Raw genomic sequence first — 19,086 nt, 5'->3', positions numbered from 1 at the left:
GTTCATCTAGCACATTTTTCCGTGTGAGAATTGACTTAATTTTTGAAAGGAATACTGAACAGCAATCAGAATTTACAAAGGGGAGAAATGGTAAGTTTGCTCCAAATAGGCCTATTCAGCTGAGTTGAAGAAACACATGCATCTCTCAAAAGGAAACCATCTAAGATAGAAGCAGGATCATCTAGCACCTTGTTTCCAGGTGAGAAATGAGACAGTTTTTGAAAGGAATATTCCCTGCTTCACAGAGAGTCAAGGTGCAGAAATACACATTTCGTTCCAAATAGGCACATTCAGCTGAGTTGAAGAAACAAATGTATCTTTCCAAAGAAAACCATCTATGTTAGAAGGTGGTTATCTACCACATTGTTTCCCTGTGATTACTAAGTAAGTTTTTTTAAAAGGAATACTGCCTTCCAAACAGGAATTTCAAAGGTGAGAAATGCTCATTTTGTTCAAAAATAGGACAACTCAGCTGAATTGTAGAAACACATCTATCTCTCAGAAAAGAAAAAAAAGCACCTATGTTATTATGTGAAGCATCTAGCACATTGTTTCCCAGTGAGAACTGAGTTAGATTTCAAAAGGAATACTACCTGTATAACAGGGTTTCAAGGTGCAGAAATGCATATTTTGTTCCAAAAAGACTGTTCAACTGAGTTGAAGAAGCACACATATCTCTTGAAAGAAAACCATGTATGTTAGAACGTGGAGAATTTAGCACGTTGCATCCCTATGATTGCTGAGTTAGTTTTTAAAGGAATACTGCCTTCAATCAGGGTTTTCAAAGATGAGAAGTCTCATTTTGTTCCAAATAGACCTAGTCAACAGAATTTTAGAAACAAATCCATCTCTCAAAAGAAAACCATCTATGTTAGAATGTGGATCATCTAGCACATTGTTTCCCTGTAAGAATTAAGTCAGATTTTGAAAGAAATACTGCCTGCAAATCAGGGATTTCAAAGATGAGAAACACTCAATTTTTTCCAAATAGAGCTATTCAGCTGAGTTGAAGAAATGCAGGTATCTCTTGGAGGAAAACCTTCTAAGTTAGAAGCAGGGGTATGTAGCACCTTGTTTACTTGTGAGAATTGAGTTAGATTTTGAAAAGAATACTGCCTGCCTATTAGGGTTTTCAAGGGGGATAAACGCATATTTGGTTCCAAATATGTCTATTCAGCTAAGTTGAAGAAACACATGTAGCTCTCAAAAGAAAACCATGTAAGATAGAAGCAGGAGCACTGAGCACCTTTTACCCAGTGAGAATTGAGTCGGTTTTTGAAAGGAATACTAGCTGCCAAAAAGGGTTTTTAAGGGGTAGAAACGCACATTTTGTTCCAAGAAGGCCTATTCAACTGAATTGTAGAAACACATGTATCTCTCAAAAAAAAAAAAAAAACTAAATTGGAAGGTGGAGCGTCTAGCACATTGTTTCCCAGTGAGAATTGAGTTAGTTTTTGAAACCAATATTTCCAGCCTAACAGGGTTTAAAAGGGGAAGAATCACACATTTTGTTACAAATAGGCCTATTCAGCTGAGTTGAGGAAACATATGCAATTCTTGAAAGAAAACTATCCATGTAAGAAGGTGGAACATCTAATGCTTTGTTTCACTGTGAGAACTGAGTTAGTTTCTGAAAGGAATACTGCCTGCCCATCAGGGTTTCCAGGGGGAGAAACACTCAATTTGCTCTAAATAGGCCTATTTAGATGAACTGAATAAACACATGTATCTCTCAAAGGAAAACCAACTAAGTTAGAGGTGGAGCATCTAGCACATTGTTGTCCTGTGAGAATTGAATTAGTTTTTGAAAGGAATACTGCCTTCCCAGCAGGATTTTCAAGGGGGAGAAACACACAATTTGCTCCAAATAGGCCTATTCAGCTGAGTTTAAGAAACACATGTAATTCTCCAAAGAAAACCATCTATGTTAGAAGCAGGAGCATCTAGTACATTTTTTACCTGTGAAAATTGAGTTAGTTTTTGAAAGAAATACTGCTTGCAAATTATGGTTTTCAAGGGGTAGAAATGCACGTTTTGTCCCAAATAGGACTATTCAGCTGTTTTGAAGAAGCACATGTATCTCTCAAAAGAAAACCATCTAAGATAGAAGCAGAAGTATCTAGTATTTTGTTTCCCTGTGAGAATTGAGTTAGTTTTTTAAAGGAATACTGCCTGCCTATTAGGGTGTTCAATGGATAGAAATGAACATTTTGTTCCTATGGGAGTATTCAGCTGAGTTGAAGAAACTCATGTATCTTTCGAAAGAACACAATCTAAAATAGAAGCAGGATCATCTAGCACCTTGTTTCCAGTGAGAACTGAGATAGGTTTTGAAACGAATAGTGCCTGCATAACAGGGTTTCAAGGTGCAGAAATGCACATTTGTTTGCAAATAGGCCTGTTTAGCTAAATTGAATAAACACATGTATCTCTCAAAGGAAAACCAACTAAGTTAGAAGGTGGAGCATGTAGCACATTGCTGCCCTGTGAGAATTGTGTAAGTTTTTTAAAGGAAAACTGCCTGCTAATCAGGGATTGCAAAGGTGAGGAACACTCATTTTTTTCCACATAGGTCTATTCAACTCAATTGAATAAACACATGGATCTTTCGAAGGAAAACCACCTAAGTTAGAAGGTGGAGCATCTAGCATATTGTTGCCCTGTGAGAACTGCGTTAGTTTTTGAAAGGAATACTGCCTGCCCGACAGGGTTTTCAAGGGGGGGAAACACTCAATTTGCTCCAAATAGGCCTGTTCAGCTGTGTTAAAGAAACACATATATGTCTCAAAAGAAAATCATCTACATTATAAAGTGGAGAATCTAGCACATTGTTTACCTGTGATTACTTAGTAAGTTTTTGAAAGGAATATTGCCAGCCAATGACGTATATCAAAGGTGAGAAACACTCATTTTTTCCAAATAGGCCTATTCAGCTGAATTGAATAAACACATGTATCTCTCGCATGAAAAGCATCTATGTTAGAAGGTGGAGCATCTGTTTTTTATAACATGATTTTTCTTGAAGGAAAATCATTTAAGATAGAAACAGGATCATTGAGCACCTTGTTTCCCAGTGAGTATTGAGTCAGGTTTGAAAGGAATACTGCCTGCCTAAGAAGATTTTCAAGATGTAGAATTGCACATTTTCTTCAATAGGCCTGTTCAAGTTAATTGTAGAAACACATGTAGCTCTCGAAAAAAAAGAATCTAGGTTAGAAGGTGGAGCATCTAGCACACTGTTTCCTTGTGAGAATTGTGTTAGTTTTTGAAAGGAATACTGCCTTTCCATCAGTGTTTTCAAGGGGGAGAAAGGTTAATTTGTTAAAAATATGCCTATTCAGCTGAGTTGAAGAAACATGTGTATCTCTCACAAGGAAACCATCTATATTAGAACGTGATACATCTAGCAGATTGTTTCCCTGTGAGAATTGTGTTCGTTTTTGAAAGGAATACTGCATGCCTATTAGGGTTTTCAAGGAGGAGAAACACTCAGTTTGTTCCATATAGGCCTATTCACCTGAATTGTAGAAACTCATGTATCTCTTGAAAGAAAAGCATCTGTGTTAGAAGGTGGAGAACTAGCTCATTGTTTCCCTGTGAGAACTGAGTTAGTTTTTGTAAGGAAAACTCTTGCCCCTCATGGTTTCCAAGGGAGAGAAAGGCTCAAATTGTTCCAAATAGGCCCTTTCAGATGAGTTGAAGAAACACCTCTCTTTCTCCAAAGAAAACCATCTATGTTAGAAGCAGGAGCATCTAGCATCTTGTTTACCTGTGTGAATTAGTTTGAAAAAAATACTGCATGCCTATTAGGGTTTTCAAGGGGTAGAAACGCAAATGTTGTTCCAAATAGGCCTATTCAGCAGAGTTGAAGAAATACATGTATCTCTCGAAAGAAAATCATCTAAGATCAAGCAGGAGCATCGAGCACCTTTTTTTTCCCAGTGAGAATTGATTATTTTTTTGAAAATAATACTACCTGCCTTTCAGGGTTTTCAAGGGGTAGAAACGCACATTTTATTCCAAATAGGCCTATTCAGCAAAATTGTAGAAACACATGTATCTCTTGAGAGAAAAATATCTATGTTAGAAGGTGGAGCATCTAGCACTTTGTTTGCCTGTGAGAATTGAGTTAGTTTTTGAAAGGAATACTGCCTGCCCATCAGGTTTTTCAAGGGGGACAAAGGCTCAATTTTTCAAAATATGTCTATTCAGGTGAATTGAAGAAACACATGTATCTTTTAAAATAAAACCACATAATTTAGAATGTGGAGCATCTGGCACATGGTTTCCCTGTGAGAATTGAGTCAGTGTTTGAATGGAATACCTGCAGCCTATCATGGTTTAAAGGGGAAGAATCGCACATTTTGTTACAAATAAGCCTGTTCAGCTTAGTTGAAGAAACATATGTATCTCTCAAACGAAAACCATCTATGTCAGAAGGTGGAGAATCTAGCACATTATTTCCCTTTGAGATTTGTGTATCTTTTTGAGAGGAATACTGCCTGCCAATAAGGTATTTTATAGGTGAGAAACACTCATTTTTTCTTAATAGGCCTATTCAACTGAATTGAATAAACACATGTATCTCTAGAAAGAAAACCACCTAAATTAGAAGGTGGAGCATCTAGCACTTTGTTTGCCTGTGAGAATTGAGTCATTTTTTGAAAGGAATACTACCTGCCTAACCGGGTTTTCAAGGGGTAGAAACTCACACTAGGTTCCAAATAGGCCTATACAAATGAACTGTGGAAACACATGTATCTCTCGAAAAAAAGGCATCTAAGTTAGAAGGTTGAGCATCTAGCATGTTGATTCCCTGTGTGAATTCAGTTAGTTTTTGAAAGGAATACCACTTCCCCATCACAGTTTTCAAGGGGAAGAAACCATCTCTTTGTTCCTAATAGGTCTATTCAGCACAAATGTAGGTACACATGTATCTCTCAAAAGAAAAAAAATCTATGTTAGAAGGTGGAGCATCCACCAATTTATTTACCTGTGAGAATAAGTTAGTTTTTGAAAGAAATACTGCCTGCCTATCAGGGTTTTCAAGGGGGAGAAAGGCTCATTTGTTCAAAATAGGCCTATTCAAGTGAATTGAAGAAACACATGTATCTCTCAAAAGAAAACCACCTAAATTAGAAGGTGGTGCATGTAGCACATTGTTCCCTTGTGAGAATTGATGTAATTTTTGATAGCAATACTTATTAGCCTATCATGTTTTAAAAGGGGAAGAATTGCAAATTTTGTTACAAATAGGCCAATTCAGCTGAGTTGAAGAAACATATGTATCTCTCAAAAGAAAACAACCTAAGCTACAAGGTGGAGCATCTAACACATTGCTTCCCTGTGAGAACTGAATTAGTTTTTGAAAGGAACACTGCCTGCCATTCAGGATTTTCAAGGGAAATTAAACCTCACTTAGGTCCCAATAGGAGAATTCAGCACAATTGTAGAAACACATGCATCTATTGAAAGAAACATCTATGTTAGAAGGTGGAACATCTAGCACATTGTTTCCCTGTGAGAAATGAGTTAGTTTTTGAAAAGAACTAACTGCCTGCCAGTCAGGGTTTTCAAGGGGGATAATCGCACATTCTGTTCATATAGGCCTATTCAACTGAATTAAAATTTACATGAATCTGACTAAACAAAACCATCTATGTTAGAAACAGGTTCATCTTACACATTTTTTCTATGTTAGAATTGAGTTAGGTTTTGAAAGGAATAGAGCATGCCAATCAGGATTTCAAGGTGGAATAACACTTGTTTTTTTCCAAAGGCCTATTCAGCTAAGTTGAAGAAACACATGTCTCTCTTGAAAGAAAACCATCTATGATAGAAAGTGGAGTATATAGCACTTTGCTTGCCTGTGAGAATTAAGTTAGTTTTTGAAAGGAATACTGCCTGCCCTTCAGGGTTTTCCAGGGGTATAAAGGCTCCTTTGTTCAAAAAAGTCCTATTAAGGTGAATAAAGGAACCTATGAATCTCTCAAAATAAGTAGGAGCATCTAGAACCTTGTTTACCTGTGATAATTGATTTTGTTTTTGAAAAGAACACTGCCTACCAATTAAGGTTTTCAAAGGATAGAAACACACATTTGGTTCCATACAGACCTATTCAGCTGAGTTGAAGAAACACATGTATCTCTCAAAAGAAAGCCATCTACGTTAGAAAGTGGAGAATCTGGCAACTTTTCCCCTGTGATTACTATGTTAGTTTTTAAAGGAATACTGCATTTCAAGCAGGGTTTTCAAAGGTGAGAAATGCTCATTTTGTTCCAAATAGGCCTATTAACTGAATTGTAGAAAAACATGTGTCTCTGGAAAAAAAAAAACATCTGTTTTAGAAGTTTGTGCATCTTGCACGTTGTTTCCCTGGGGGAACTGAGTTAGTTTTTGAAAGGAATACCACTTGCCCATCATGGCTTTCTAGGGGGAGGAAAACTCAAATTGATCAAATAGTCCTATTCAGTTGAGATGAAGAAACACATGTATCTGTCCATAGAAAACCATCTACATTAGAATGTAGAACACCTAGCACATTGTTTAGCTGCGAGAATTGAGTTGTTATTGAAAGGAATATTGCATGCCTATCAGGGTTTTCAAGGGGTAGAAATGCTCATTGGTTAAAAATAGGCCTTTTCAGGTTAATTGAAGAAACACATGTATCTCTCAAAAGAAAACCACCTAAGTTAGAAGGTGGAGTATCTAACATATTGTTTCCCTGTGAGAATTTACTTAGGTTTTGAAGGAATACATCCTGCATATAAGGGTTTAAAAATGGCAGAATCACACATTTTATTTAAATAGGCCAATTCAGCTGAGTTGAAGAAACACATGTATTTCTTGAAAGAAACCCATCTATGTTAGAAGGTGGAACATCTAGCACATTGTTTCCCTGTGAGAATTGAGTGTGTTTTTGAAAGGAATACTGCCTGACCATCATGATTTTCAAAGGTAGAAACCTTCACTTTTTTCCAAAAAGGCATATTCAGCTGAATTGAAGAAACAAATATCTCTTGAAAGAAAACCATCTACGTTGGAATATGGAACATCAAGCACATTGTTTCCTTGTGTCACTGAGTTAGTTTTTAGAAGGAATACTACCTGTGTACCAGGGTTTCAAGAGGTAGAAACACACTTTTTTTTTTCCAGATAGGCCTACTCAGCTGAATTGTAGAAGCACATCCATCTCTGTAAGAAAACCATCTACGTTGGAAACTGGAGCATCTAGCACATTGTCTCCCTGTGATAATTGAGTTAATTTTGGAAACAAATACTGCTTTCTAATCAGGGATTCCAAAGGTGACAAACACTAATTTTTTCCAAATAAGTCTATTCAGCTGAATTGAATAAACACATGAATCTTCCAAAAGAAAAGCATCTATGTTAAAAGGTGGACCATCTAGCACTTTGTTTCCATGTGTGATAGTTAGTTTTTGAACAGAATACTGCCTGCCCATCAGGGTTTTTAAGGGGGAGAAACACTCATTAGTTCAAAATAGGCCTATTCAGATGAATTGAAGAAACACAGGTATCTGTCAGAAGAAAACCACCTAAGTTAGAAGGTGGAGCATCTAGCACATTGTTTCCCAGTGAGACTTGAGTTAGTTTTTGAAAGTAATACTGCCTGCAAATCAGGGAATTCAAAGGTGAGAAACACTCATTTTCTTCCATATGGGCCAACTGAGCTGAATTGCAAAAGCAAATGTACCTCATGAAAGAAAAGTATCATTTTTAGAAAGTGGAGCATCTAGTACCTTGTTTGCTTGTGAGAATTGAGTTAGTTTTTGAAAGGAATACTGTCTGCCCATCAGGGTTTTCAAGGGGGAGAAATGCACAATTTTTCCAAATTGGCCAGTTCAGCTAAGTTGAAGAAACACACGTATCTCTCGTAAGATAACTATCTAAGTTAGATGCAGGTGCATCTAGCACCTGGTTTCCCCGTGAGAATTTTGTTTGTTTTTGAAAGGAATATTGCCTGACTATCAGGATTTTCAAGGGGAAGAAAGCCTCACTTTTTTCCAAATACTCCAATCATCTCAATTGTAGAAACACGTGTATTTCTCGATAGAGAAATATCTATGTTAGAAAGTGGAGCATCTAGCACTTGTTTACCTGCGAGAATTGAGTAGTTTTTGAAAGCAATACTGCCTCTGCATCACGGTTTTCAAGGGGGAGAAACCCTCACTTTGTTCCAAATAGGCCTACTCAGCACAATTGTAGAAACACATGTATCTCTTGAAAGAAAAACATCCATGTTAGAAGGTGGAGAATCTAGCACTTTGATTGCCTGTGAGAATTAGGTTAGTTTTTCAAAGGAATACTGTCTGCCCATCAGGGTTTTCAAGGGGGAAAAACTCAGTTTTCAAAATAGGCCAATTAAGGTCAATTGAAGAAACATGTATGTCTCAAAATAAAACCACCTAAGTTAGAAGGTGCAGCATCCAGCACATTGTTTCCCTGTGAGAATGGAGTTAGTTTTTGAAATGAATTCTTCCAGTCAATCGTGGTTTAAAAGGGGAAGAATCACACATTTTGTTACAAATAGGCTTATTCAGCTGAATTGAAGAAGCATGTATAGATGGAAAGAAAACCATCTATGTTAGAAGGTGGAACATCTAGCACATTGTTTCCATGAGAGTATTGAGTTAGTTTTTGTAAAGAAAACTGCCTGCCACTCAGGATTTTCAAGGGAGAGAAATCCTCACTTTCTTCCAAATAGGCATATTCAGTGCAATTGTAGAAATGCATGCATCTCTTGAAAGAAAAATATCTATGTTAGAAGGTGGAACATCTAGCACATTGTTTTCCTGTGAGAAATGAGTCAGTTTTTGAAAGGAATACCTCCTGCCAGTCAGGGTTTTCAAAGGGGATAAACACACATTTGGATCTACAGAGGCCTATTCAACTGAATTAAGATTCACATGAATCTCTCTAAAGAAAACCACCTATGTTAGAAGTAGGCTCAACTAGCACGTTTTTTCTGTGTGAGAATTGAGTTAGGTTTTGAAAGGGATACATAATGCCAATCAGGGTATCAAGGTGGAATAACTCTGTTTTTTTTTTCCAAATACCTATTCAGCTGAGTTGAAGAAACACATGTCTTTCTCAAAAGAAAAGTATCTACGATAGAAAATGGAGCATCTATCACTTTTCTTGCCTGTGAGAATTAAGTTAGTTTTTGAGGGGAATGCTGTCTGCACAGCAGGGTTTTCCAGGGGGAATAAAGGCTCCTTTGTTCAAAAAAGTCCTATTCATGTGAATTGAAGAAACATATGTATCTCTCAAAACAAAACCACCTAAAGTAGAAAGTGGAGCATCTAGCACTTTGTTTCACTATGAGAATTGGGTGAATTTTTGAAAGGAATACTTCCAGTCTATCATGGTTTAAAAGGGCAAGAATCATACATTTTCTTACAAATAGACCTATTCAGCTGAGTTGAAGAAACACGTATTTCTTGAAGAAAAAGTATCTAAGTTAGAAGCAGGAGCATCTAGCACCTTGTTTACCTTGAGAATTGACTTAGTTTTTGAAAACATTACTGACTCCTATTACAGTTTTGAAGGGGTAGAAACACACATTTTGTTAAAAATATGGCTATTCAGCTGAGTTGAAAAAACGCATGTATCTCTCCAAAGAAAACCATCTATGTTAGAAGGTGGAAAATCTAGCACCATGTTTCTCTGTGAGAACTGAGTGAATTTTTCAAAGGAATACTGCCTGCCCATAAGGTCTTTCAATGGGGAGAAACACTAAATTTGCTCATGAAAGCCCTATTCAGCTGAGTTGAAGAAACATATGTATCTCTCAAAGGAAAAGCATTTAAGTTAGAAACAGAAGCTTCTAGCACCTGGTTTACCTGTGATAATTGACTTAGTTTTTGAAAGAATAATGCCTACCTGTTAAGGTTTCAAGGGGTAGAAACACACATTTTGTTAAAAATAGGCTGAATCAGTGAGTTGAAGAAACACATGTATCTCTCAAAAGAAAACTATCTTTGTTTGAAGGTGGGAAATCTCGCACATTGTTTCCCTGTGAGAAGTGAATCAGTTTTTGAAAGGAATACTGCCTGACCATCAGGATTTTCAAGGGTAGACACCCTCGCTTTGCTCCAAAGAGGCATATTCAGCTGAATTGAAGAAACAAATATATCTCTCAAAAGGAAACCATCTACAATGGAATATGGAACATCAAGCATATTGTTTCCTTTTGTCACTGAGTTAGTTTTTGGAAGGAATACTACCTGTGTAACAGGATTTCAAGAGGTATAAACACATATTTTTTTTCCAGATAGGCCTACTCAGCTGAATTATAGAAGCACATCCATCTCTGATAGAAAACCATCTAGGTTAGAAACTGGAGCATCTAGCACATGTCTCCCTGTGAGAACTTAGTTAGTTTTGGAAACAAATACTGCCTGCCAATCAGGGATTCCAAAGGTGACAAACACTCATTTTTTCCAAGTAGGTTTATTCAGCTGAATTGAATAAATGCATGTATCTTCCAAAAGAAAAACGTCTATGTTAGAAGGTGGACCATCTATCACTTTGTTTCCCTGTGGGAATAGAGTTAGTTTTTGAATATAATACTGCCTGCCCATCACGGTTTTCAAGGGGGAGAAACACTCATTAGTTCAAAATAGGCCTATTCAGGTGAATTGAAGAAAGACAGATATCTCTCAGAAGAAAACCACCTAAGTTAGAAGGTGGAGCAACTAGTACATTGTTCCTAGTGAGAACTGTTTTAGTTTTTGAATGGAATACTGCATGGAAATCAGGGAATTCAAAGGTGGGAAATACTCATTTCTGCCCATATAGGCCAATCAGCAGAATTGCAGAAACAAATGTACCTCATGAAAGAAAAGCATGAAAATTACAAGGTGGAGAATCTAGCTCCTTGTTTACTTGTGAGAATTGAGTTAGTTTTTAAAATGAATACTGTCTGTCCTTCAGGGTTTTAAAGGTGGAGAAACGCACATTTTTTTCCAAATTGGCCAGTTCAGCTAAGTTGAAGAAACACATGTATCTCTTGAAAGAAAACCATCCTTATTTGAAAGTGGTAAATCTAGCATATTGTTTCCCTGTGAGAATTGAGTTAGTTTTTGAAAGGAATACTGCCTGCCAAGAAGGGTTTTCAAGTGGGAGATTCACTCAATTTGCTCGAAATAGGCCTATTCAGGTGACTTGAAGAAACACATGTTTATCTTGAAGGAAACCATCTAAGTAGAAGCAGGAGCATATAGCACCTTCTTTCACAGTGAGAATTGAGTCAGTTTTTGAAAGGAATACTACCTGCCTAACAGGGATTACAAGGGGTAGAAACACACATTTTCTTTCAAATAGGCCTATTCAGTTGAGTTGAAGAAACACATGTATCTCTTGAAAGAAAACCATCTATGCTAGAAAGTGGAGAATCTGACATTTTCCCCTGTGATTACTGTGCTAGTTTTTTAAGGAATACTTCATTTGAATAAGGATTTTCAAAGGTGAGAAATGCTCATTTTGTTCCAAATAGACCTATTCACTGAATTGCAGAAAAACATGTGCCTCTGGAAAGAAAAGATCTATTTTAGAAGGTGGTGCATCTAGCACGTTGTTTCCCTGGGAGAATTGAGTTAGTTTTTTAAATGAATACTGCTCATGCATCATGGTTTTCTAGGGGGAGGAATGCTCAAATTGATCAGGTAGTCCTATTCAGGTGAGATGAGGAAAGACATGTATCTGTCCAAAGAAAACCATCTATATGAGCAGGTAGAACATCTGGCACATTGTTTCCCTTTGAGAATTGAGTTTGTTTTTGAAAGGAATATTATATGCCTATCAGGGTTTTCAAGGGGTAGAATTGCTCATTTTTTAAAAATAGGCCTTTTCTGGTGATTTGAAGAAACACATGTATCTCTCAAAAGAAAGCCACCAAAGTTAGAAGGTGGATCATCTAGCACATTGTTTCCCTGTGAGAATTTACTTAGTTTTTGAAGGAATATGTTAAGCATATATGTTTTAAAAACAGAAGAATCAGACATTTTGTATCAATAAGCAAATTCTGGTGAATTGAAGAAACATATGTTTCTCTTAGTAGAAAACAATCTATGTTAGAAGATGGAATATCTAGCACACTTTTTCCCTGTGAGAATAGAGTCAGTTTTTGAAAGGAATACCACTTGTCCATCAAGGTTTACTAAGGGAAGGAATGCTCAAATTGATCAAATAGTCCTACTCAGGTGATTTAAAGAAACACATGTATCTGTCCAAGGACAATCATCTACATTAGAAGGTAGAACATCTAGCACATTGTTTAGCTGTGAGAATTATGTTTGTTTTTGAAAGGAGTATTGCATGCCTATCAGGGTTTTCAAGGGATAGAAATGCTCATTGGTTTAAAATAGGCCTTTTCAGGTAAATTGAAGAAAGAAAACTACCTAAGTTAAAAGGTGGAGCATCTAGCACATTTCTTTCCTGTGAGAATTTACTGAATTTTTGAAGGAATACGTCCTGCATATAAGAGTTTAGAAATGGCAGAATCACACATTTTGTTTCAATAGGCCAATTCAGCTGAGTTGAAGAAACATATGTACCTCTTGACAGAAAACCGTCTATGTTAGAAGGTGGAACATATAACACATTATTTCCCTGTGAGAATTGAGTGCATTTTTGAAAGGAATACTGCCTGGCCATCAGGATTTTCAAGGGTAGAAACCGTCACTTTTTTCCAAAAAGGCATAGTCAGCTGAGTTGAAGAAACAAATATGTCTCTCAAAAGAAAACCATCTACACTGGAATGTGTAACATTGAGCACATTGTTTCCTTGTGTGACTGAGTTAGTTTTTGGAAGGAATACTACCTGTGTAACAGGGTTTCAAGAGGCAGAAACACACATTTTTTTCCAAATAGGCCTATTCATCTAAATTGCAGAATGACATCCATCTCCAATAGAGAACCATCTACTTTAGAAACTGGAGCATCTAGCACATTGTCTCCCTGTGAGAATTGAGGTAATTTTGGAAATAAATACTGCCTGTCAATCAGGGATTCCAAAGGTGACAAACACTCATTTTTTCCAAATAAGTCTATTCACCTGAGTTGAATAAACACATGTATCTTCCAAAAGAAAGCATCTATGTGAGAAGGTGGACCATCTAGCACTTTGTTTCCCTGTGAGAATTGCGCTAGTTTTTGAGCAGAATACTACCTGCCCATCAGGGTTTTCAAGGGGGAGAAACACTGATTAGTTCAAAAAAGGCCTGTTCAGGTGAATTGAAGAAACACAGGTATCTCTCAGAAGAAAACCATCTAAGTTACAAGGTGGAGCATCTAGCACATTGTTTCCCAGTGAGAACTGAGTTAGTTTTTGAAAAGAATACTGCATGCCTCTTAGGGTTTTCAAGGGGTAGAAATGCACATTTTGTTCCAAATAGGCCTATTCATCTGAGTTGAAGAAACACATGTACCTCTCAAAAGAAAACCATCTAAGATAGAAGCAGAAGCATCAGGGGCCTTGTTTCCCAGTGAGAATTGAGTCAGATTTTGAAAGGAATACTAACTGTCTCATGGGGTTTTCAAAGGGTAGAAATGCACATATTTTTCCTTATAAGCCTATATAAGTGAATTGTAGAAACACATGTACGTCTCAAAAAAAAGCATCTAAGTTAGAAGGTGGAGCATCTAGAACATTGTTGCCTGTGGTAATTTAGTTTTTGAAAGCAATATGGCTTTCCCATCACGGTTTTCAAGGAGGAGAAACCCTCACTTTGTTGCCAATAGGCCTATTCTGCACAATTGTAGAAACACATGTATCTCTTGAAAAAAAAATCTATGATAGAAGGTGGATCATCTAGCACTTTGAAGGCCTATGAGTATTAAGTTAGTTTTTCAAAGGAATACTGTCTGCCCATCAGGGTTTTCAAGGGTGAAAAAAGGCTCATTTTCTCAAAATAGGAATATTAAGGTAAATTAAAGAAATATATGTATGTCTCAAAATAAAACCACATAAGTTAGAGTTGCAGCACCTACCACATTGTTTCTCTGTGAGAACTGAGTTCGTTCTTGCAATGAATTCTTCCAGCCTATCATGGTTTAAAAGGCGAAGAAGTGCACATTTTGTTACAAATAGGCTTATTCAACTGAGTTGAAGAAACATATGTATCTCTCACAAGAAAACCATCTATGTTAGAAGGTGGAACATCTAGCACATTGTTTCCCTGTGAGAATTGAGTGCGTTTTTGAAAGGATTAATCCCAGACCATCAGGATTTTCACATTGTTCCAAAAAGGCATATTCAGCTGAGTTGAAGAAACAAATATATCTCTCAAAAGAAAACCATCTTCATTGGAATGTGGAACATTGAGCACATTGTTTGCTTGTGTGACTGACTTAGTTTTGGGGAGGAATTCTACCTGTGTAACAGAGTTTCAAGGGGCAGTAACACACATTTTTTTCCAAATAGCCTATTAAGCTGATTGAAGCGTATCCATATCTGAAAAAAAAAAAACATCTACTTTAGAAACTGGAGCATCTAGCACATTGTCTCCCTGTGAGAATTGAGTTAGTTTTAGAAGCAATTACCTCATGGGAATCAGGGATTCCAAAGGTGACAAACACTCAGATTTTTGAAATAGGCCTATTCAGCTGAGTTGAAGAAACATATTATCCCTCAAATGAAAACCATCTGTGTTAGAAGGCTCAGCATCTAGCACACTGTTGCCCTGTGAGAATTGAGTTAGTTTTTGAAAGGAATACTTCCCTCCAGTCAGGGTTTTCAAGGGCAATAAACACACACTTGGTTCCATATTGACCTATTCAACTGAATTAAGATTCACATGAATCTCTCTATAGAAAACCATCTATGTTAGAAGCAGCTCATCTAGCACATTCTTTCTGTGTGAGAATTGAGTTAGGTTTTGAAAGGAATACATAATGCCAGTCAGGGTTGCAAGGTGAAATAACACTCGTTTTTTTCCAAAGGTCTATTCAGCTAGGTTGAAGAAACACGTCTCTCTCAAAGAAAAGCATCTTCTATAGAAACTGGAGCATGTAGCACTTTGCTTGACTGTGACAATTAAGTTAGTTTTGAACAGATTACTGCCTGCCCATCAGGGTTTTCCAGGGAAATAAAGGCTCCTTTTTTCAAAATAGACCTATTCAGGTGAATTGAAGATACATATGAATCTCTCAAAAGAAAACCACCTAAGATAGAAGGTGGAGCATCTAGCACTGTGTTTCCCTGTGAGAATTGAGGGAGTTCTTGAGAGGAACACTTCTGGCCTGTCATAGTTTAAAAGGGCAAGAATCACACATTTTCTTACAAATAGGCCTATGCAGCTGAGTTGAAGAAACACACGTATCTCTTGAAGGAAAAGTATGTCAGTTAGAGTTAGGAGCATCTAGCACCTTGTTTATCAATGAGAATTGACTTAGTTTTTGAAAACAATACTGCATGCCTATTACAGTTTTCAAGGGGTAGAAACATACATTTTGTTAAAAATACGGCTACTCAGCTGAGTTGAAGAAACACATGTATTTCTCAAAAAAAAAAGTCTGTTTTCGGTGGAAAATCTAGCACCATGTTTTTGTGAGAATTGAGTTAATTTTTCAAAGGAATACTGCCTGCCTATCAGGGTTTTCAAGTGGGAGAAACACTAAATTTGCTCATAACAGGCCTATTTTGCTGAGTTGAAGAAACACGTGTATCTCTCAAAGGAAAAGCATCTAATTTACAAGCAGGAGCATCTAGCACCTTGTTTACCTGTCATAATTAACTTAGTTTTTGGAAAGAGTACTGCCTACATATTATGATTTCAAGGGGTAGAAACACACATTTTGTTAAAAATAGGCCTATTCAGCTGAGTTGATGAAACACATGTATCCCTCAAAAGAAAACCGTCTATGTTAGAAAGTGAAGCATCTCACAAGTTTTTCCCTGTGATTACTGTGTTAATTTTTTTAAAGGAATACTGCACTTCAATCAGGGTTATCAAAGGTGAGAAATGCTCATGTTGTTCCAAGTAGGCCTAATCAAGAGAATTGTAGAAAAACATGTACCTCTGGAAAGAAAAGCATCTGTGTTAGAAGGTGGTGAATGTAGTACGTTGATTCCCTGGGAGAATGGAATTAGTTTATGAAAGGAATACTGCTTGCCCATCATGGTTTTCTAGGGGGCGGAAGGCTCAAATTGGTCAAATAATCCTATTCTGGTGAGATGAAGACACACATGTATCTTTCCAAAGAAAACCATCTATATGAGAAGGTAGAATCTTTAACACATTGTTTCCCTGTGAGAATTGAGTTTGTTTTGAAAGGAATATTGCATGCCTATCAGGGTTTCCAAGGGACAGAAATGCTCATTGGTTTAAAATAGGCCTTTCAGGTGATTTGAAGAAACACATGTGTCTCTCAAAAGATAATCCACCTAAGTTAGAAGGTGGATCATCTAGCACATTGTTTCCCTGTGAGAATTTACTTAGATTTTGAGGGAATACATCCAGCATATAAGGGTTTAAAAACAGAAGAATCAGACGTTTTGTTTCAATAGGCCAATTCATCTGAGTTGAAGAAACATATGTATCTCTTGAAAGCAAACCATCTATGTTAGAAGGTCTAGCACGTTGTTTCCCTGTGAGAATTGAGTACATTTTGGAAAGGAATACTACCTGACCATCATGATTTTCAAGGGTAGAAACCCTCACTTTTTTCCAAAAAAGCATATTAAGCTGAGTTGAAGAAGCAAATATATCTCTTGAAAGAAAATCATCTACACTGGTATGTGGCACAACAAGCACATTGTTTCCTTGTGTTACTGAGTTAGTTTTTGGAAGGAATTCTATCTGCATTATTGGGTTTCAAGAGGCAGAAACACATATTTTTTTTCCAAAAAGTCCTATTCAGCTGAATTGTAGAAGTACATCCATCTCCGAAAGAAAACCATCTATGTTAGGAACTGAAGCATCTAACACATTGTATCCCTGTGAGAACTGGGTTAGTTTTGGAAACAAATACTGCCTGCTGGTCAGAGATTTCAAAGGTGACAAACACTCATTTTTCCAAATAGGGCTATTCAGCTGAATTGAATAAACACATGTATCTTCTGAATGCAAAGCATCTATGCTAGAATGTGGACCATCTAGCACTTTGTTTCCCTGTGAGAATTAAGTTAGTTTTTTGAACGGAATACTGCCTGCCCATCAGCGTTTTCAAGGGGGAGTAAACTCATTAGTCCAAAATAGGCCTATTCAGGTGAATTGAAGAAATACAGGCATCTCTCAGAAGAAAACTACCTATGGTAGAAGGTGGAGCATCCAGCACACTGTTTCCCGGTGAGAATTGAGTTAGTTTTTGTAAGGAATAGTGCCTGCATATCAGGGATTTCAAAGGTGGGAAACACTCATTTTCTTCTATATAGACCAACTCAGCTGAATTACAGAAACAAATGTACCTCACGGAAGAAAAGCATCATTTTTAGAAGGTGGAGCATCTAGCACCTTGTTTACTGGTGAGAATTGAGTTAGTTTTTGGAAGGAATATTGTCTGCCCTTCAGGGTTTTCGAAGGGGAGAAACGCTCATTTTTTCCAAATAGAGCTATTCAGCTGAATTGAATAAACACATGAATCTTCTGAGTGAAAAGCATCTATGTTAGAAGGTGGACCATCGAGCACTTTGTTTCCCTGTGAGAATTTAATTAGGTTTTGAAAGAATACTGCCTGCTAAAATGGGTTTTCAAGCAGGAGGTTCACTCAATTTGTTCGAAGTAGGCCAGATGAGTTGAAGAAATACGTGTTTCTATTGAAGGAAAGCCATCTAGATAAAAGCAGGAGCATGTAGCACCTTCTTTCACAGTGAGTATTGAATTATTTTTTGAAAAGAACACTACCTGCCTAACAGGGATTTCAAGGGGGAGAAACACACATTTTGTTTCAAATAGGCCTATTCAGCTGAATTGAAGAAACACGTATTTCTCTTAAGGAAAGCCATCTAAGTTAGAACCAGGAGCATCTAGCACCTTCTTTCATGGTGAGAATTGAGTCAGTGTTTGAAAGGAATACTGTCAGCCTAACAGGGAATTCAAGGGATAGAAACACACGTTTTGTTCCAAATAGGCCTATTCAGCTGAGTTGAGGAAACAAATGTATCCCTTGAAAGAAAACCATCTACGTTAGAAAGTGGAGAATCTCGAAACTTTTTCCCTGTGATGACTGTGTTAGTTTTTTAAAGGAATACTGCACTTCAATCGGGGTTTTCAAAGGTGAGAAATGCTCATTTTGTTCCAAGTAGGCCTATTGAACTGAAACGTAGAAAAACATGTACCTCTGGAAAGAAAAGCATCTGTGTTAGAAGGTGGTGCATCTAGTATGTTGTTTTCCTCAGAGAATTTGATTAGTTTTCGAAGGGAATACTGCTTGCCTATCATGGTTTTCTAGGGGTATGAATGCTCAAATTTATCAAACAGTCCTATTGAGGTGAGATGAAGAAACTCATGTATCTGTCCAAAGAAAACAATCCACATCAGAAGGTAGAATCTCTAGATCATTGTTTCCCCATGAGAATTGAGTTTGTTTCTGAAAGGAATATTGTATGCCTATCTGAGTTTCCAAGGATTAGAAATGTTCATTTGTTTAAAATAGGCCTTTTCAAGTGAATTGAAGGAACACTTGTATCTCTCAACAGAAAACCACCTAAGTTAGAAGGTGGATCATCTAGCACATTGTTTCCCTGTGAGACTTTACTCACATTTTGAAGGAATACATGCAAGATAAAAGGGTTTGAAAACATCAGAATTGGACATTTTTTTTCAACAGGCCAATTCATCTGAGTTGAAGAAACATATGCATCTCTTGAAAGAAAACCATCTATGTTAGAAGGTGGAACATCTAGCACATTGTTTTTGTGTGAGAATTGAGTGTGCTTTGAAAAGGAATACTGCTTGACCATCAGGATTTTCAAGGTATAAACCCTCACTTTGGTCCAAATAGCATACTAAGCAGAGTTGAACAAAAATATATATATCTTGAAGGAAATCCATCTATACTGGAATGTGGAAAATTGAGCACATTGTTTCCTTGTGTGACTCAGTTAGCTTTTGGAAGGAATTC

This window comes from Castor canadensis, chromosome 16, assembly GCF_047511655.1.
Source record: "Castor canadensis chromosome 16, mCasCan1.hap1v2, whole genome shotgun sequence".
Lineage (NCBI taxonomy): Eukaryota > Metazoa > Chordata > Mammalia > Rodentia > Castoridae > Castor > Castor canadensis.
This window is presented reverse-complemented; position numbering follows the sequence as displayed.